This window comes from Neophocaena asiaeorientalis, unplaced genomic scaffold (assembly GCF_003031525.2).
Source record: "Neophocaena asiaeorientalis asiaeorientalis breed wild unplaced genomic scaffold, Neophocaena_asiaeorientalis_V1.1 scaffold268, whole genome shotgun sequence".
Taxonomy (NCBI): domain Eukaryota; kingdom Metazoa; phylum Chordata; class Mammalia; order Artiodactyla; family Phocoenidae; genus Neophocaena; species Neophocaena asiaeorientalis.
Window position 1 is genome coordinate 1,223,062 of NW_020173979.1, and position 21,862 is coordinate 1,244,923.

The window sequence follows — 21,862 nt, forward strand, 5'->3', positions numbered from 1 at the left end:
AGGCAATGTAACATCATCAAAGATTACTCACTGTAGTTGACTCCTTGTGAAACCAGGACACGTTGAGAGTGATAAGCAGGTAATATGAATAATTATGTCGGGACAATAGGTGTAAACCTGGGCTGTGCCAGGCAAACAAGGATATAAGATTACCCTGCTGAGATGGCATCTTTATACAGCTGGAGCAAGGAGTGGAGTCTTGCATGCAGCTGGACCAGCTGTCGCTCATGCTCTAAAGTCCAAGCATCCTCTTCAGAGATGAACCGTCATTTCCTCCTTACGTACGACTTGCTTGTTCTTCGTTTTCTCCAGCAGCAAATCAGAAAGATGGTGAAAGGTGTCGAGCCCAAGCAGATAGCGGTGACAAACGGCAGTCTGAGAATGCTTCACCCCAAAAAGCAAAGTCTAGAGGAGACTTTTAGTGCTAAGCTCTATTCAGCTCAGTAGCTCCTTATATTTAAAATGATGACTTTGCCTCATGAAGAAAACAAACGTATTCAACAGCCAGTGGTGATCGTCTTCACTGGGCTAGAAACTGGGAAGTAAAGACGAATAAAGCGCAGTATCAGACTGCAAGGAGCTTATAGCCTGGAGCAGGAAAGAGATGTGAGAAAAACGAATAAATGCAGTGAAATTGTTACTGAAGGCAAATTTGTGTGCTCAATGCACAGTGAGGCCAAACAAACTGAAACTTCGGAGTTTGGAACAGAAAAAGGTTTATTGCAGGGACGTGCAAGGGTCGCTCATGCCCCCAAACCCCCGGACTCCCCAGAGGGTTTCAGCAAAGCCTTTTTAAAGGCCAGGTGAGGGAGGAGGATCGCAGGGTATGTGATCAGCTGGTGCACGATTCTCTAATCGGTTGATGTTGAGGGTGGTGTCACAGGGGTGATCAATCCTTAGGCTCCAGGAGACCTGGGGGCTATGTGTTCATGGTCATCAAGTAGTTAACATTCTTCCATGTGGTGGGGTTTTTTCACATCTGTAAAACAACTCAAGAAATGTGCATCAGATACTATTATCTAGGTACTTCAGAGAGGAGCTAAAGCAGAGGATATGGGGAAAGGGTCTGCCCTGGGAAGGCCCCATAGGGTCCTGATGGGTTACAGAAAGTGTGTAGTCAGTGAGGGGTGGGTGTGACAATGCAGGGAATGGTCAGGGACACATTTATTCTGCCTGACATGACTGAGGGCTTCCCAGAAGAGGTGACGTTGGAGCTGGGCTTTGAGGTATAGTTAGGCATTCAGGAAGCAGAGAATGAACAGAAGGGTTTCCTGGGCAGTGTGAACAGCAAGAAAACCAAGGTGCTTGGGAAGAAGCAGGGCACACAGGGAGGACCCATCATCACCAGCAGAAGGTCCTGCTTTTGAGACAAATTGAGCACACTTTATCTTGTGTCTGAAGGTTTAAAAATAATTAATCAAGCTACCCACCTATTAAGTAAACATACTTCTATTCAAAATATACAAAATGTGAATATATTTGATCTGAAATGTAAAGCAAATGGAAAAAATTAAGCAATAAAAATTATTTTTCTCTCTATATATTATCTGAAATAAATTTTCTTCTAAAAATGTCAAAGTTATCTATTCAAGTTAAAAGGAAAAATGTAAATTATAATTGATAAATATCAAGCAAAGAGAAATTACTTTTAAAGCAGATTAAAAATATGATTTATTTATGTGTAAGTTTATGCAAGTTTAAAATTGTTTTTTAATTTTATTGAAGTATAGTTGATTTACAATGTTGTGTATTACAAGTTTTAAAAGTTGTGGTAATACACACGTAATATAAAATTTAACCTGTTCAGTGGTATTAAGTACATTCATATTGTGTAAGCATTACCAAGATCAATCCCCATAATTTCCTTCATCTTGCAAAACAGAAACTCTGTCCCCATTAAACAACTCCCCATCCCCCCTTCCCCCCAGCCCCTGACGACCACTGCTATTCTACTTTCTGTCTCTGTGAATTTGACTATTCTAGGGAACTCATATAAGTGGAACCATACAGTATTTGTCCCTTTGTGACTGACGTTTCAGTTACTGTAGCGTCAAGCTTCATCATGTGTCAGAATTTCCTTCCATAAAAGGCAGACGTTTAAAATATTCTAAACATTTTCACATCTAAACATTTTCCAAAAACGTTTCAATGTCCATCCAACTGCTAAAATAAAGAGTCAGTAGCAGGCTTCATGCATGTTACACCTAGACCTCTATCTGTACAAATTAGAGTGTCAAACCCATTGCTTAATATTGCAAAGTTCTCAGTCTCCAAGTGCAGCTGATGCAAACTCAATGTCAACTCATCGTTTAGAACCCTGATTTGGAAAGTGAAGAGAGGTCATAAAATGCGAAACCTGGCATTTTGTAAAACCATCCATTCATACTATCCGAGGAGAAAGATTGAGCGAGTTAATGAACTTGTGTTTTCTCTTACCCACGCCCTCCCATGGTTCACACGCTCTGCTCTCTGAAGCAGCATCACTCCAATGTCGATCATGGTACAGCACGCAAATCTTCCCAGCATTTGAATGCACCTGCTTTCTGTTTCAAGGACAGAAAGCAGAAGATGTGGAAGCATTTTCCAGGGGCCTGAACGGTGTTAGCAGAGAAGTGGCGGTTTAGGGGCATGGATTGTGCTGTGTGCCCAGTCCACAGATACTAAAACACTGGGTCATATTTAGCTAATGCATTTTTGTGTGTGATTTTGACACGTCGCATCCTCTGAAGTGCGGGGCCCAGAGCAGGGCACCTCTTGCCTGGGTCTGAGGGCATCACTGTCCAGAATAAGCAAGTTCTGTCTTGAGGCATTAGTAGGAGATTCCCTCCTATCTTCATCAGACCCCCATGAGGCACACCAGATAAGTTTACAGTCTAAGGGAAGTTCCTAGACTATGGGTGGATAATAAAATGTTTTGAGGACAGGCAACCTAGAAGTCAGCTAGGTCTTGCTCCCTAAAAGCCAGATCAATTTTATCTCAATTTCTCCCCTCCCAGGGCCTGTAGAAGTCCAAAGTTTTCTCTCTGGGGGCTTACATTATCACCCCCTTCACCTCCTGGGCATTCATTTCCTTGGGTTTTTCTCTTTGGGTACTGTCTCCATTTGGCATTTCCAAGCAAAAACTTTTGAGTTTCTCCAGAAAAACAATACAAACAAGCAAAAAGTACAGACTTTTTTTGACTTTTCACAGACTTTTCCAAGAATCGTGAAACAGTAGTATTTATGAAAAATTCTGTTTGTTTATGGAGCAGGGAGAGAACGCAGAGGAGATGTTTATATTATAAAAGTGCAAACAACTTTAAATGCAACAGTGGATTTCACAGCTCTTAAAATGTCCTTTGGCCACTTTATTCTGTGGGGGTCTTTCCGTGACCGCTGACCAGGGACTCAGTGAGTCCCTGGTGTCCTCAATGGGATTGACTTGGACTGTCTTTTCCCATTTCTTTCTTCTCTCATCCCTCCACCTCCCCCACTGGAGCAACAAATTCTTTCTTTGTCTTATGTATAACAACTTTCTTCCCTTCCCACACCAACACACACACACATGCCTTTAGAACTTGGAACCAGCTAACATTCTGATTTTTTCCCACAAACAACTTACGAAGGTGTTGCTCCCAAACAAAGGCAGTTCCCTCCCTTAGAAGAATTATAATGTCAATGATAGGAATAGAATTTTTCAAATTGAAGTATAGTTGTCTTACAAAATTTCAGATGTACAGCAACGTGATTCTGTTATACATATATATATATATATATATATACATATATTCTTTTTCAGATTCTTTTCTATTATAGGTTATCACAAGACATTGAATATAGTTCCCTGTGCTATACAGTAGGTCCTTGTTGCTTATCTATTTTATATGCAATATAATGTATGTGTTAATCCCCAATTCCAAATTTATCCCTCCCCCCATTTTCCCCTTTGGTAACCACAAGTCTGTTCTCTATGTCTGTGAGTCTGTTTCTGTTTTGTAAATAAGTTCATTTGTATCATATTTTAGATTCCACGTATAAGTGATATCATATGATAGTTGTCTTTCTGTCTGACTTAAGGCACTCAGTTTGATAATCTCTAGGTCCATCCATGTTGTTGCAAACGGCATTATTTCATTCTTTTTTATGGCTGAGTAATATTCCATTGTATGTATGTACCACATCTCCTTTATCCATTCATCTGTCGATGGCCATTTAGTTTGCTTCCATGTCTTGGCTATTGTGAACAGTGCTGCTATGAACACAGGGGGGTGCATGTATCTCTTCAAATTAGAGTTTTCTCTGGATATAAACCCAGGAGTGGGATTGCAGGCTTGTACGGTGACTCTATTTTTAGTTTTTTAAAGAACCTCCATACTGTTCTCCACAGCGGCTGCACCAATTTACAGCATATAACTTTTTTTTTTCTATTGCATCACAGAAAAAGATGGACAGAGATTTTTTTTTTATTGCCTGAACGCTAGTGCTAGAGAAGGCAATAATTATATGGCACTGGCTATGAACTGCAAGCTTTGCTCACTGTTAACTGCTGCTGCCAAGCTTGTACGGTGACTCTATTTTTAGCTTTTTAAAGAACCTCCATACTGTTCTCCACAGCGGCTGCACCAATTTACAGCATATAACTTTTTTTTTCTATTGCATCACAGAAAAAGATGGACAGAGATTTTTTTTTTATTGCCTGAACGCTAGTGCTAGAGAAGGCAATAATTATATGGCACTGGCTATGAACTGCAAGCTTTGCTCACTGTTAACTGCTGCTGCCGCCGCTGCCATGAGCCAAACAGCAACCTCTTTGGAGATGTCTCTACTCCAAGCACACAGATTCCAAGTTTAGACACCCAAGAAGTGACTGAAAATCAAATGCACTTAGTTTTTGTCATTTATTTGGAATAACTTGAGAGTTGTGAATGAATATCACAAGAGAATACAAATAACAAATTTCCATGAACCTATCCTCGGGAATCCTCCACCTCCCCTAATGGGACCAGGTGTTAATTTGTTGACTGTCAGAGCTGGAAGGGAGCAGAGGCATTATCTAGTCTGGTGATTGATTGCCAAACTTGTTTGGTAGCACAGCTCTTTTCTCAAAAAGACTCATTCAGATGCCTGATATGTTATACAGATAAAAATGGAAATTCTCTAGCTGAAGCAAGAGTTAGAGATGTGAAAACTTATGCTTATGAATATGACCCCATATTCAGCCCTCATCTTCCGCCCCTGCCCCTGCCATGACCCCAAGCCAGCTCAACAGAGTCTAAGCTTATGCAAAAGAAAGGGATACTCTGTGTGCCAGGCTCTGGGGTAGAACCTAGAGCAACAAGTAGGCAACAGCTAAAGGCAGATACAGCTCCAGCTTTCATGGAGCAATCAATCCAGTGGCAAAGACCATTTCCCACCTCTGCTACGAGATCTGCAAGGTTTTTTTTTTTTTTTCTTTTTTTGCGGTACATGGGCCTCTCACTGTTGTGGCCTCTCCCATTGCGGAGCACAGGCTCTGGACGCGCAGGCTCAGTGGCCATGGCTCACGGGCCCAGCCGCTCCGTGGCATGTGGGATCTTCCCGGACCGGGGCATGAACCCGTGTCCCCTGCATCGGCAGGTGGACTCTCAACCACTGCCCCACCAGGGAAGCCCTCAAACGCTATATTCTAAAGATGACAAATACTGTAGGAACTTGAACTTCTTCAACTCTGAATGTTTCCAACAAATTATTTAATCAAACTGGGAAGGATGGTGATTGATAAAAGCAATACCTGTACCCTGCACCCCTAAACATTGCCAAATGCGAGGAGGTGGGTATCTACTGTTTCACCTGCCCAGCCCCTCCTCTCTGTGGGGGTAAGCACAGCCTGAAATTCACAGCCTGACTATAGCCACTACGTCTAGTGAAGGCAACCAGTGCAACTTCTACTTTGTTGCCTCCCGGTACAAGTGGGACCCTGACCCAAGCCTGACCAATCAGAATCTCTCTTGGAAGTTTTCTTTTAATGAATGTCAAGGGGAGGAGGGAAGTGCACTCATATAAAACTGTGAGCCTGAAGCTGTAGGAAACTTTGAAGCCTCCCTTGGCTGAGAAAGTTACTCTGCAGTGAGAAATAATGCCTTCTGCTCTCAGAGAGAGGCTGTGAGAGAGTTCTGAAGGTATTAGAGTTTCTGGTTTTATTTATTTTATTAAAAAAAAATTTTTGTAGAGCAGTTTTAAGCTCACAGCAAAATTGAGAGGAAGGTACAAAGATTTCTTATATACCCCCTGCTGTGACACCTGTCTAGCCTCCTCCATCATGAACATCCCCCATCAATGTGGTACCTATGTGACAGTTGATGAGCCTACATTGATAACGTCATCATCACCCAAAGTCCATAGTTTACATTATGGTTCACTCTTGGTATTGTACGTTCTATGGGTTTGGACAAATGTGTAATGACCTGTATCCGTTGTTAGAAGTTACAGGGTATTTCACTGCCCTAAAATTCCCCTGTGCTCTGGCTAGTCATCCCTTCTCCACACCCAACCTCTAGTAACCACTGATCATTTTATTGTCTCCATAGTTTTGCCTTTTCCAGAATGACATGGTCGGAATCATGCAATATGTATCCTTTACAGATTGGCTTGTTTTCCTTAGCATTATGCATTGGAGTTTCTTCCATGCCTTTGATGGCTCGATAGCTCATTTCTTTTTAGTGCTGAATAATATTCCATCGCCTGAATGTACCACGGTTTATTTATCCATCCACTTACTGAAGGCATCTTGGTTGCTTCCAAGTTTTGGCAATTATGAATAAAGCCACTGTAAACATCTGTATGCAGGTTTTTGTGTGGGTATAATTTTTCAACTCATTTGAGTAAATACCAAGAAGTGTGATTGCTAGATCATATGGTAAAAGTATGTTTAGGTTTTTTTTGTTTGTTTGATCAATTTTAAATTTTTTTATTTAAAAAAATTTTTAAACATCTTTATTGGAGTATAATTGCTTTACAATGGTGTGTTAGTTTCTGCTTTATAACAAAGTAAATTAGCTATATATATACATATATCTCCATATCTCCTCCCTCTTGCATCTCCCTCCCTCCTACCCTCCCTATCCCACCCCTCTAGGTGGTCACAAAGCACCGAGCTGATCTCCCTGTGCTATGCGGCTGCTTTCCACTAGCTATCTATTTTACATTTCTTAGTGTATATATGTCCATGCCACTCTCTCATATCTTAACCTTCCCCCTCCCTGTGTCCTCAAGTACATTCTCTACGTCTGCGTCTTTATTCCTGTCCTGTCCCTAGGTTCTTCAGAACCATTTTTTTTTTTTTTTAGATTCCATATATGTGTGTTAGCATATGGTATTTGTTTTTCTGTTTCTGACTTACTTCACTCTGTATGACAGTCTCTAGGTCCATCCACCTCACTACAAATAACTCAATTCCGTTTCTTTTAATGGCTGAGTAATATTCCATTGTATATATGTGTCACATCTTCTTTATCCATTCTCCTGTCAATGGACACTTAGGTTGCTTCCATGTCCTGGCCATTGTAAATAGAGCTGCAGTGAACATTGTGATACATGAATCTTTTTGAATTATGGTTTTCTCAGGGTACATGCCCAGTAGTGGGATTGCTGGGTCGTATGGTAGTTCTATTTGTAGTTTTTTAAGGAACCTCCATACTGTTCTCCATAGTGGCTGTACCAATTTACATTCCCACCAACAGTGCAAGAGGGTTCCCTTTTCTCCACACCCTCTCCAGCATTTGCTGTTTGTATATTTTCTGATGATGCCCATTCTGACTGGTGTGAGGTGATACCTCGTTGTAGCTTTGATTTGCATTTATCTAACGATTAGTGATGTTGAGCAACTTTTCATGGGCTTCTTGGCCATCTGTATGTCTTCTTTAGACAAATGTCTATTTAGGTCTTCTGCCCATTTTTGGATTGGGTTGTTTGTTTTTTTGAGATTGAGCTGCATGAGCTGCTTGTAAATTTGGAAGATTAATCCTTTGTCAGTATGTTTAGTTTTGAATGAAAATCACAAACTATCTTCCAGAGTGGCTGTACCATTTTGCAATCTCACCAACAATGAATAAGAGTTCCCATTGCTCCACATCCTTGTCAGCACTTGGTGTTGTCAGTGTTCTGGATTTTGGCTGTACTAATGGGTATGTAGTGGTATCTCATTGTTGTCTTAATTTGCATTTCCCAGATGACATATGATGTGGAGCATCTTTTCACATGTGTATTTGCCATCTGTATGTCTTCTTTGATGAGGTGTCTGTGAAGATCTTTGGACCATTCTTAAATCAGGTCGTTTGTTTTCTTATTGTTGAGTTTTAAGGGTTTTTTTTTTTGTATATTTTGGAAAACAGTCCTTTTTCAGATGTGTCTTTTGCAAGTATTTTCTCTCAGTCTGTGGTTTGTCTTCTCATTGACATTGTCTTTTGTAGAGCAAAAGTTTTTAATTTTAATGAAGTCCAGCTTATCAAGTATTTCTTTCATGGACTGTGCCTTTAGTATTATATCTAAAAGGTCATTGTCATATCCAAGGTCATCTAGGCTTTCTCCTATGTTATCTTCGAGGAGTTTTATAGTTTTGCATTTTACGTTTGGGTCTATGATCCATTCTGAGTTAACTTTTGTGAAGGGTGTCAGATCTGTGTCTAGATTCCTTTTTTTTTCTTTTTGTATGTGGATGTCTAGTTGTTCCAGCATCATTTGTTGAAAAGACTATCATATTGCCTTTGCTCCTTTGTCAAAGACCTGTTGACTACAGTATGTGGGTCTATTTCTGGGCCTCTATTCTGTTCTATTGATCTGTTTTCCTGTTCTTTCACCAGTACCATACTGTCTTGATTATAGTGGCTCTACAGTAAGTCTTTAAGTCAAGTAGTGTCAGCCCTCTGACTTTGTTCTTCTCCTTTAGTATCGTGATGACTATTCTGGGTCTTTTGCCTCTCTACAGAACTTTAGAATCAGTTTGTCAATATCCACAAAACAATTGCTGGGATTTTGATTGGAATTGTGATGAATCCATAGATCAAGTTGGGAAGGACTGCCATCCTGACAATATTGATTCTTCCTATTCGTGAACGTGAGATATCTTTCCATTTATTTAGTTCTTCCTTGACTTTATTCATCAGAGTTTTGTAGTTTTCCTCATATGGATCTTGTATATATTTTATTAGATTTATATCTAAGTATTTTTTTGGTGCTAATATAAATAGTATTGTGTTTTAAATTTCAAATTCCACTTGTTCCTGATGGTATATAGGAAAGTGATTGACTCTTGTATGTTAACCTTGTATTCTGCAACCTTTCTATAATTGCATTATTAGTTCCAAGAGTCTTTTTGTCAATTCTTTCAGATTTTCTACAAAGATGATTATGTCATCTGTGAAGAAAGACAGTTTTATTTCTTCCTTCCCAATCTGTATACCTATTCTTTCCTTTTCTTGTCCTACTGTATTCACTAGAACTTCCAGTACAATGTTGAAAAGGAGTGGTGAGAAGGGACATTCTTGCTTTGCTCTTAATCTTAGCAGGTAAGCTTCTAGTTTCTCACTATTACGTATAATGTTAAATATAGGATTTTTTGTAGATGTTTTAAAATCAAGTTGAGGAACTTTCCCTCTATTCCTAGTTTACTTGATCTTATTTTCTCTGGGGCTCTGTTGTAAGCCTGGTCTTCTATAGTTACAGGAGATTTCCCATAAATTCTCAACCAAACCTAAGCTAGTAACTCTGTGGCTCCATCCCGTGCAAAAAAAGCATCCTGACTAGCATACATTCCAGTCAATGCTAACGCTACCTCGTTCTCCTTTCAACTACATGTGCTGAGCACCTACGGTGCACCAGGCACAGCATTGGACATTTTCTTAGGTGGAATTTTCTCTTAGAAATAGCTTTGCAAGGTTGGAATTATTTATTTGTCCTCTACAGGGAGAAACAGAGATTCCAAGTGGTTACATACTTCTCACACTCGCTGTATTAGCGTCCTGTGGCTGCTATAACAAGTACCACAAGTTGATGACTATAAAACATCAGACATTTGTTCTTTCACAGTTCTGGAGGGCAGATGTCTGAAATCAAGACATTGGTGGGGCCATGCTCCCTCTGGAGGCTCTATGGGAGATTCTTTTCCTTGCCTCTACCAGCTTCTGGTGGTCACCCACATTCCTTGGCTTGAGGCCACATCACTCCAATATCTGTCTCCTCATCTTCTGTCTGTGTCAAATCTCTCTCTGCTTCTCTCTTATAAGAACACTCGTCATTGGGTTTAGGATTCACCCAGATAATCCAAATGATCTCGGCATCTCAAAATTCCTAACTTAATTATATCCGTACCCACCCTTTTCACAAATAAGGTCACATTAACAGGTTCCAGGATTAGGATGTAGACACATCTTTTAGGGGGCCACTGTTCAACCAGTTACACTCAGAGTTAGCAGTCAACTGCGTTAGTAGTTAGCAGAGCAGGCCCTAAACCCAGGCTGCTCAATTCCCTGACCACGGCCCTTTCCAGTTAATCACCACAGATTCCAACAGGAAAGAGGGGCTTAGAATCACAGAATTGGGGGTTACCCGGAACTCTTTTTAGAATCTCTTTTCCTTTAATTTACAATTGGTGAAACTGAGCCCCAGACACAGTGAGCAACTTGCACTAAATCTCATGGTCCATTCTTTGCCAGAACCGTCTATAATCTCAGCATGCCATCTGAAAAAAATCAAGACAACTTCCAGAAGTTTCTGAAATCTCTTTCTTCAAGGGGCTAGCTTATTAGCTCCTTCTAGAGGCTCCCAGGATTTCATCATTATCATTTATTTTTGGTGGTGGGAGAAGAGTCCTTCTGCAGAGAACCGTAGTGAAGTATCCACCTCTGTGCTTGATGGATTCCTGGCTACACTTTATTAAAGGCCATGACAATTTCCAGTATTTGTCACAAGAAAATATCTTCCAACAAACACCAGCTCATTAGAGACTGACTGTTAGGATTATGGGTTGGTCTTGTTTTGCTCCTACCTCGTCATCTCCAACCCTAGCACCCAATCAAACTGTGGCAATCAAAACCCCATACAAGTTTCCTAATAGATTCGAAGCAGGTGGAGACAGCACGCTCCACTGCAGTAGCACCCAGAGGACATGAAATATATCAAAACCCACTCCCACAGTGCAGACTTGCTTCCCCACTTAGAAAACTGGACAAGAAGCAGAGCTCAATGAACCATCTCTTTCTGTGCAAACCATTACCAGCTAAATGATATATTTTTTTTAATGTGTTGAGATCATACAATAATGAAAAGCAGTCTGGTTGAAGTGTTGGTGGTTATACAGGGCCTGGTGCAGAAATCTTGATCAAAGCCTCTTGGCATCTGAAGTCATCAGTAATTCGACAGTCTATTTGGGTAAAAAGAACTCCTTTCTGGCTGTCTGGCTTCAGGCCCACCCTGGAGAGGGGGCACAACTCAAGGCTGCTGGCAAATCAAGACACCTCTTCTGAAGAGGTGATACGGAACATGCGTTGGTGGCGGCAGCTGGGTGGCGCGATCAGGTTTCACTGGGGGAGCTGTGTGTACGTTACACATGCTATTTGCGCGTATGTCGTCTGTTCTGAGCACGCTGGCGCATCCTTTACAGAACCCTGAGCAGTGGCCTTTTACTTGGATGAAACTGCAAAAAGTTCTCACGAGGAGCCATTACCCCTGCGGGAAAGGAGCGGTGAGAGCTTAAGCAATGGGAGAGTCTGAGGCTAAGGGTCAGTCTGGCTAATTAAGATTTCATAAAATATTTCCTGATACCCACTTGTGCCAGGCCTAGGTTGGTTCCTGGGGCCAGAAAGATGAATATTCACAACCTTGCCCTTTAAGGGTTCACGGTCTAGTTGAAAAGATAGAATATCAAAGTACAATTACATTCAGTATAGTCCGTATTGTGAAAGGGAAGACCCAGGGCTATGGGGATACCATGTGGGCCCTGACTTGGTGTTGGGAAGACAGAGAAAACTGTCAGAAAACTGACAATATCCAAGCAGAAGCATAGCTGGGAAGACAGGGAGAGGAAAATTAAAGCATGTGCTCTTCCCAAGCATTGCCTCCAAAGTAGTCTCTTTTATAATGTTTAAAGGTAATAGTTATGGACAAAATTATTATTAAGACTAAGATGAAAAGATATTAGCAGAAGAGTGTAACATGTGATTGACATGCCAGTGGTCAAACTGTGATATGCACATAAAAGGTAGTAGAAGGGTGAAACATGTTTTTTCTTTACTTTTTCACCAATCAGTGGTACAGCCATACCCCCTCAGCTCTGTCCCCAGAAACGTACCCTCTGAATTCAGAATCTGGTCGTGCGTTTGTTACCCAAATGAAGATGTCAGTAGGTGAAGAGGAGTGGAGGCAGGGAATAAAAGAGGAGAGAATGGATTGGGCTGAGGGAATTGCATGTGCAAAGGCACTGGGGTGGGAAGGCACAAGACAGGCTTGGTGAATTCTTAACACATCAGTTTGACTGGAATGAAGATGTTGTTTAAGGGAATCCTGAGAAAAAAAAATGTTTGAAAGAGAGATTGGGGTCAGTTGTAGTGGTCCTTCAGTATCAAGCCAAAGAATTTATTTAGGTTGCATTTTCTTGAGCAAGAAATGAGAAGCCTGAGCAAGGGAGTGATGGACTCCAAGTTGCACTTTATGAACTTGATAGTGAATTCAAGCCTGTTCTAGGTTCTGGGAGAGGCACAACATTTAAACACATGATTATATTCCTGAAGGAGATAATAATTTGGCTTGGGAGCCATAAGGCATACATACAGCAGCAACTGAACAGTGATTATAAGTTTATATTAACAAGCATGTCCTAGTCCGTCTTGTAGTAGCAGTAGTTTCCAAGTCTTCAAGTCATTTTCCCTTCCTGAGCTTCAGCTTCCAGATCTTTAAAATGGGCATTTTCCCCCCTACCTCACAGAGTCATTGTAGGAAATACAAGGGATAATCCATGTAAAAGCATTTGATAGTGCCTGCCAAATTATAGATTCAGGAAGAATGGAGCTTCTGTACTAGAAGGAAATTTTATCATCTTTGGTCAAACAATTATTTTCCAGGCATAGGATAGATATCTTCTTAAAAAGAGCTTTAAGGAAGGTTTTAGATAGCTTTTTCCCCTCCAAATTTGAGATATTAGGGTAAACAAAGAGAGGAAATAATATGTAAAATGGAAGAATTTTGGAGATGGAGTTGGAAGACTGTGACCCTCTTTGATCCGGAAGAAGAGGCTCCCATTAAGCTTATAATTCTTGCCTTCTAGGCAGCCTTGGATTCTGTAGCTAGAAAACATCCCTTCAGCTGTTAGTCCAAATTGAATTCTGGTATATGCAGGAGATCCAGTGGGCTGAGAGATAGAAACTGGAGACCCCTCAACTCTTCAAGGACAGATCCCAATGTGAACCACCTGGAAAGAAAGTCTTGCCTAAGCCATCCAAACCCACTGGCTTTCAGAGTCTGATCTCTGTTTATTTTCTCATTGCGCCAGAAAGGAACCAACTCCTGAGATGGATAAAAACAAACATTTGTCCCGCTCATTGCTGACACAGTCTGTGTAACTTTGTATGTATTAATGACAGTGTTGCTATTTATGGGGATCCACCTGAGAAGATTTGTGAACACTCTGAGGATCCAAGGGCATCATAGCCAATTAAATGTGTAGGCATTTGTTGGAGGCTAACGTTGTCTTAGGCATCACGCTGGAGCTAGGGCATGGGGAGATGGAGACGAAGGGTCTAAAATTGAATAATTTTGTCTTTGCCTTAAATAAATGAACAACCAATGGAGGGTAAAGGTGGACATATAGATATAAACAAGTGATTATAATGCAAGGCAGAATGTTGAGAAAGGAGCTAAATTTCTACAAATTTAATTTAATTTGACTTTATTTTATTATTTTATTTGCATGAAGTGTGCTAAGTGTAAGTTTAGAACCCAAATCAGAGCACACAGTTGATAGCTATACTCACTTTGGTTCGATGAAGCAGTGTGAACAACAAATTATTGTTGGAATTTCTAAGCACATACCTTAGGTAGATGGGCACAATGGAACAACATATTTTAAATTGAGACAGTCCCATAGACGTATTATAAATAAAACGGAGATAGGTCAGGTAAGGCAGATATAGAGAAATGTATTCAACAAAAGTTTTCTTTCGGAAAGTACTGCATTCATTTGGAAGAAATACCTTGATATCTTGTGGGAGTGAACATTATACCTTATCGGAATCTCACAGAAAACTCTGCAGGAATGGAAGAAATGCTTGATGGGCAATGCTTTTTCTGTGGAAACTGGCCAAGATGTACCTGCCGTTGAGGGAGGACACACAGGAATCTAGAAAATTCAGAAAGACATGATAATGGGGATTTGATCTATTTGGACCTCAAGAGCTGGAGCGAGCCTGGCTGGCACCTGACCTGCGGATGTAAGCATGAATGACGTGAACATTAGAAAAAGAAAGAGACTGAGTCCAACTGAGAAATAGCATTTCCTCTTCAGGAGGCAAAATAAACACTAATTATTCAAATTTATCCTCTAGAATACAGTTGGCTCACCAACCCCACGTTACATGAGCTCTTCCCGAAAACCTTTGCATTTGAGTGTCCCAGAGCAGAGTTCTTATTTAAGCCCATGACTTTCTAATTCTCAGAATTAACTTTAAGGAAATAACTAAGGATGCTCAAAAACTCAGCCATATGGCTATTCGTCATAGCACTGTTTGTAAAAAGAAAAAGTTAGAAGCAATCTAGGTGACCAACAGCGGGAGAATGGTTAAATTATGACACATGCATAAAATGAAACATTGTGTGGTCATTGGCGATCATGATGCGGGCTGTATTTATTAACATGGGGAAATACCCACAATATAATATTACAGAAAAAAATAACCATTCAAAAGTGTAACCATGCTTGCAGTTTTTTGAATGGTTATTTTTTCTGTAATGTTATATTGTGGGCATTTTCCCACGTCAGTAAATTTGTACAAAAACAAATGTAGTGTACATACATTATCCTACATAGAGAAAGGCTGGGGAGGACCTACGTGGTGAAGTGAACAGTGATCACTTCAGGCTGCGGGTGTGGGAGTGATTTTTTACCTCATCATTTCCTGCATCATCTACATGGCTTTGACAATGTATATCTATAATCATACAAATTCATAAAGCTATATCCACTTTAGGACTAAAAATCAAAGCAAAAGCTTATGTATCATAATGCTATTTTTTGTTAGATATTTAAAAGCATGTATTTATATACATAGAAAGGTGTCTGGAGTAAAGCTCTAGGAGTTAAAAGTTGTTACCTTGGAGTGGGTGGGATTATGGATGGTTTACAATTTATTATTTTGGCTTAACTCTATTTTGAAAATGTTCTACAAAGGAAAAGGGTTGTGGGGGAGAAAACTGATAGCGGAGAACCTCCATGGTTCTCCTGTGGGTAGGTCAGTCCTCTCTCAGCCCTCCTATGGCCAAGATTCTCCTAGGCAGAGAGACGATATTGAATAGTTACCAAATTCAGGTTAAGCGATGGGAAGAGAAGGGGAAGAAAATGAGTATTTTGAGCAGAGGGCCTGGGTTTTGAATCCTGATTCTGCCACTTTCTAGTTCTATGACTTAGGGCAAATTACTTAACCTCTCTGTGCCTCAGTTTTCTCTTCTGTAAAATGGGCACAACGATCATTTCCACAGAGATCTGCGAGGCTCAGGGAAGGGTGAACCAGCCCCTGTCTGTATTCTTTCATTTCACAGAGGAGGCTGCGGGCACTCAGTGAGGCTAAGACACTTGCCCGAGGTCACACAGGAATGGATAGCAGAGCTGAGATTCCAAATGACTCTGAGTACGGTGCTCCCTCACCCTCCTCAGAGATGAGGGGCCCACCAGTCATTCTTTTTTTTTTTTTTTCCCATTAATTTATTTACTTTTGGCTGCATTGGGTCTTTGGTGCTGCATGCGGGCTTTCTCTAGTTGCGGCGAGCGGGGGCTACTCTTCGTTGTGGTGCGCGGGCTTCTCATTGCGGTGGCTTCCCTTGTTGCAGAGCATGGGTTCTAGAGCACAGGCTCAGTAGTTGTGGCGCACGGGCTTAGTTGCTCCGTGGCATGTGGGATCTTCCTGGACCAGGGCTCGAACCCATGTCCCCTGCATTGGCAGGCGGATTCTTAACCACTGCACCACCAGGGAAGCCCCCACCAGTCATTCTTGACTATATTTTTATTATGAAAAACAGATTCCACCGAGGTAAGCAGAAAATAATGGGAAAACCCCTCTCCCAGTGGCATTTAGCACAGCGTATAGATTTGCTCTCTGATGATTTTATGCTCCTTCAGCCTCCTGTCCTCTCTCATTCTCTCTCTGCTTCGTTTCCTAGGGGAGAGGTGGAGAATGAGCTCTCTTAAATTGGTGTGAATTTGGCTACAATAAAAGAAGAGAAAAAAAGGGGAAAATAAACAAATAAACAAACAACATAAGATGCTGTTTGGGAGGAGATGCATGCTATGAAGTGTCTGGTCCAGGCATGGAGCAGCAGGTGCAGTGAGAAATAGCAAAGTTGGCAGTTCCCAGAGGAGCTGGTCACTCTCAGCCAGCCGGTAGCGCAGAGGCAGAAAAAAAACTTCTGGTGTGATGTTTACCCAGCACCTTTCTCCCCAGCCCTCCCTGGACACGGAGCAATGCCTCACTCACCCCTGGGGCTGCACCTTTGTTGTGGGGAGAGAAGAAGCTTGAGGGAGGCCAAAGGGTGGTTTTCAGTTTCATTCTAATTTTCTAAATTGATATCTAGAAATGGATGAGACCCAGTGGTCTCATCAAGTGGACCCAGAAACAGTGGATAAACCTGAACCCACACAGCGCTGGCGTTGGCGGTTGAATCTTAGCCCCAGGTGACGTTATTCCACGTACAGAGGGCGAAAATCTCCACTCTAAGTGGGAGAAGATGGTAGCCGTAACAGTGGTGGGGAACGGAAGAACGCAGCCCCTTAGAGACAAACCCGGCTGGTTGCAGCCCCGTCTCCATCTCCCAGCCCTGGGCCCTTCGCCAGGCATGGTTAAGAGCTCGGATTCTGGAGTGATAACAGGGCTGACACGCTTGTTCCACCACTTAGCAGCTAAGATCTGTCTAAGCTTCAGAGTTTTCAGCTGTAAAATGAGGCTGTTAATAATAGTACCTCCTTTACCCTGGTGCAGCGACTGGGGAATGGGTTCATGCATGTAAAACGACTGCACTGTCCTAGATGCTCAAAACTCATCCTGGTTATCATTATTCACTTAACTTCTCTGTGGCTCATTTTTCTTATCTCTGAAAAGGCACTCTTACCAACTGCCCCTCAAGCCATCCTAAGGCTTTAATGAGACAACGGCCGTGCAGATGCTTCGTAAACACATTGCTCCTCTGTCCACCAGACTCATCTCCAGAAATCTCTCACAAACAACTGTGGGTGGTATTCTGGGAAAGTCCCTGGCACACAGTAGGTATTTCATTAAAAAAGCAACAGTAAGTTCTTGGCTTGCGTCTGTTCAGGCCACATGGCAGAGACTTGAATAGCTTTCTATAAACAGGCAAACTGGTGATTTCATGCAGAACAAACAAGAAAATGTCTCCGATTGTTTCCTCAGCAATAGCGTTTAGGGCCTAAAAATTATCTAGATGATCAACCTGACTACCCAGCACAGGGTACCCAGCACAGGAAGAAAAGACGGTCCCAGGGCCAGGTCTCTGGGCAGCCGTGATGGGGTCACATGGCATCCTGTGGACCTCGGCACCAGCTGGCAGCCACCTGGGAAACTGACAGCAGCTTCTGTGGGCTGTGAGGACACCACCTGGCGTGATCACTCTTTCAAAGGGACTCAAGCAGAGTTCCCCTAGGTGTTGACTCTTGTGCTCTCCAGATCGCCACCTGAGGAAAACCACTTCTGGCTGCAGGTAGATCTTTTCCAGAGGCCTTCCCAGCTCTACCTGGGGGCCATCTGACCATGACAGTCCAGCATAAATAACAAACCTTCATTCATCTCCTGTCATTCCCAGGCACCGAGCAGGGCTCTCAGAATAATGAAAACAATGATAACTAAACCATTTTTACTGTCTGCCAGGTAGTCCTTTTAATCACTATAATCATCCGTGATGGGATGGGCTGAGTGAGCTCTGTTTTCAAGATGGGGAAACAAGCCCAGACAGACCTCCCCTGGAGCAGAGGGACCCACCTCCAGGATCAAGGCGAAGTTTCTGAGCATGACATTCAAGGCCCCTGCCTACTCTTCCAGCCTCATTTGTCCTTTCAGGGATTCTGTGCCTGTAGAGCAACTGGCTCTTTCTACGAACCCCTGGCTCTCTCCCTGTCTGCCTCTGTGCATTAGCTCTCCCAGTCTGCCTGGAATGGCCCCCATCCTCCCCCACCTCCCCTTGGGCTCCAACTTGTCTTTCAATAAGAATTAGCATGTGAGAGCGTTTCTAGAGGCCAGATACGTCATCTACAAAGCAAACCTGGGAGTTAGGCATTATCATGCCCACTTTAAGGAACAGGAAACTGAGGCATAGAATAGCCAAGCAACTAGCAACAAGGTCACAGAGCCAGGAAGAGGCAGACTTGAGATTCAAATCCCTGGAGTTGGACTTTGGATGGAGCCCAGTATCTTCTCCACAGTATGGTGCTTCTCGGCTCAGGGATCTCCTTCTCTGGGAAGCCCTCCTTGACCTCTCCGTTGGGTTAGGCCCAGGAATGGGCCGGACCCTGCCCTTACCAATCTATGAAAGCCAATTATTAAATTGTCAGGAATTTTGCAAGCCGGCTGTTAAACACAGCAATTATTAAAGATTCAATTATAAACACATAATTAAGTAAATTATATTAAAAACAAAGGTCATAAATACTCAAAACTTGTCACTTCCTAATTATTTTATTACATTTTACTAATATCTATACTCTGAAGATTATTTACATCCAGTGCATCTGTATGGTGGCGATGCTACGTAATGCGGCACTGCTGTGCAACTCTCAGTGACATCACAGTCGTAGCTTTGAGATCAGCCACAGTTGGAATATTTACACCATGGAAATCGGCAGATGCTACCTATCAGGGCTTAGTTTATTGCTGTGTTGATGGACTAGATTTAACAAAGTGATGGAGAAAATCTCAACAGTGCGGCTTCTACTCGCTACATTGCATTGTGAATAGCCCCCCAAAACGGAAGAAAATATTCTTTCGATATTTGAAAACTAGTATTCAACTTCGCAAAGAAGTTGCTAACAACATTGATAAACAAGTGGGGCTCCAACATAGTCCTTGTTCTTTGACTTTCATCTTCATTGTTAATGTCAATGAAAATATCATGTCAGAATTACACTCAAAGAATCGCTGTTCAGCACTCAGCAAGCACCCCAGCTGTGTTTGTCTCCATAGTAGCCCTAACTCCAGGGCTCTGAAACTTTCCCACCTATGTTTGCCTCTTCCGGACTCCTATTGAGAGCAGGGGTTGAGTCTTTCTCTTTATAGAACCCTCAGTTCTTGGGGTAGGCACTTAATTATTGTTGAGTAAATAAATTCATGCATTCACGGCTGCATGAATAAAGAATTAACCCTATCCCCAACGAAATCCCCTATCCCCAACAAAATGAATTCTTAAGATATCCATTTATGCATATTTCATTCCTCTACTTATCATATATTGCTGAGTACCTACTAGGTGTCAGTCATGTTAATACTAACTTTCATGGGCTGGGCACATCGTAATGAAGAATACTACGCTGGAAAAGATTAAAAATTTCTAGACTCAAGGACCTTTTGTGTCTCGTGTTCAAAACAGCACCCAGATTCATGAATTACTTAAAGGAAAGCGAAGTCATCAACCTCACCATCTTCTCTCATCTCCAAGGATCCCAAATGAGCCTCGGGAAGAACTGATTGAACTTCCATTCAATGACGATGTCATGCCCGGGGCTGAGGAACTGGAAGTCTTGGAGAACCGCAGTTGTGTTTTGATTCCCCATAGATGTCTTTGAATTCGATCTTCCCCAATGACAAGAGGGAGGCGATTTTCCTGTGACTGAAGAGCTGGTTGCTCGTGTCTAAACCATCACTATCACCATGTACCTGGGAGTGTCGCCTTACGTCTGCCGAGACAGAAAGAAGAAACGGCTCAAAATAACGTACAAAACCAGGCTTAGAGGATCAGAAGATGCCAACCCGTGTTCCTTTCAACAGAGGCCCACGGTAAGCCCCCGTTTCTCTTTTCCCTTTGCTAGTTTCATGCAACTCAAACCTCAAGATCATCTTAGCAGATAAACAATATAGTGTGTATCCCATTAGAGTATTAATACAAAGATAGGTGGTCTAAAACTCACTAGGCAAATAATTAGCCACCAAATGAATAAGAGAAAGGAACAGCTATTAATTCCCTAAGTCACCCGTCAGAGGCGGCTGTATTTATACTTGGTTTGTGGTGGGAGAAGCACTTTGCCATAGCCAAGCAGGCATGACATCGGTTGCAGCAGCCCTGAGACGTCCCCCAATATATGTCTCTTTTCCTTAAAAAGAAGAGATGAGGAAGGGAAAAAGAAATCAATTGCTTCAACTTGAAAGTCAGAGCTAAAGGAGGCGTTAGCAAAAGACTTTCTGTGGCTCAGAGCCCTGATTACCACAATTAAAGTTCAAGGTGTGGTGCTATTTGCTCAGCATGCTCTGACACATGAAAGAAAATGATTCAGGCAAGGAAAATAATTACACGTTAATTTGTGTTTGGCAACTGTGTTTTACCCCTTTGGCCCACAGAGCAAGATAAAAGGTGATATTGTTGAAAATGTTTTATCTGCCTTCAATGGGGTTGTCATGGGCTGCATTTGGAGACGGGCCTCTTTGGTTGGGCATTTTCCTGGCATCGTGGGGCTGCCTTTTGTGCTCCATTGCCAGGGCCGGCCAGGAGGAGCAGAGGAAAGGTAGGTTATTAGCTGTTTACTGCCCTGAACCCTTTGTATTGGAGGGTTTCCCATGGGTTTGGCCAAGCGGCAGGAAAAGTGACCCTGCCCAGGGCATAAAGCTCCAGTCCCCACCCTGGGGGCACTCACCCCCGTATCATGCTATCTGTTGCATTTTGCCGTGGAATGAAGAGGCAGACCAGCCAGGACCACAAACCTGGCTGTCTATGGAGAGAGGCGGCACACAGCCAGGGGCAAGTTGCATAGCAGGCAGCTGTGCCAGGAAGAAACGCATGCCTCGTGTAGCCAAATCTTCCAGGCCAAATCTTCAAAAGGAAAGTAAGGAAATCTGGATTTTTACAAATGAAATCTCCCAGTTCTTGCACGTTGGCTTGGTTAGAAACAAATAAAGCGTGTCTATGGGCAGCACCTGGCCTACTGGTGGCCAGTTTGGGCCTCTGAAATGCAGCCCAGGGCTTAAACACTAGCTTCTGGAGTCAGAAAGATCTAGGCTCTGAGCTCAGTTTCATTGCTTCCCAGCTGGGTGATGGTGGACAAGTTACTTAAGCTAAGTCTCAATTTCCTATTTGTAAACTGGGGACAGTAACAATTATACCTCCCTCCGAGAGTTATTGTGGGGATTGAATGAGATAATGCAGGCAAGAGGCAAGTTCCTCGCACAGTCCCTGGCAAACAGTAAGCACTGAATAGATGTCAGTGATTATCACTGTTTATAACTGAACCATGGAAGAATGAAAAAATACATCATCGCCCCAGGCTTTCTGTCGATTAGGACGTCTGGGACACCTTGGCTTCTCCATAGATAATTAGATAATTGCTGAATGAATGAATGAATGAAGGGATGGATGGATTAAGATGCCAGCTAGAGGCCAGAATGAACAATCCATCTGCCATCTTCTCTTCCTGGTGCTGTCCCTAGTTGTGTTT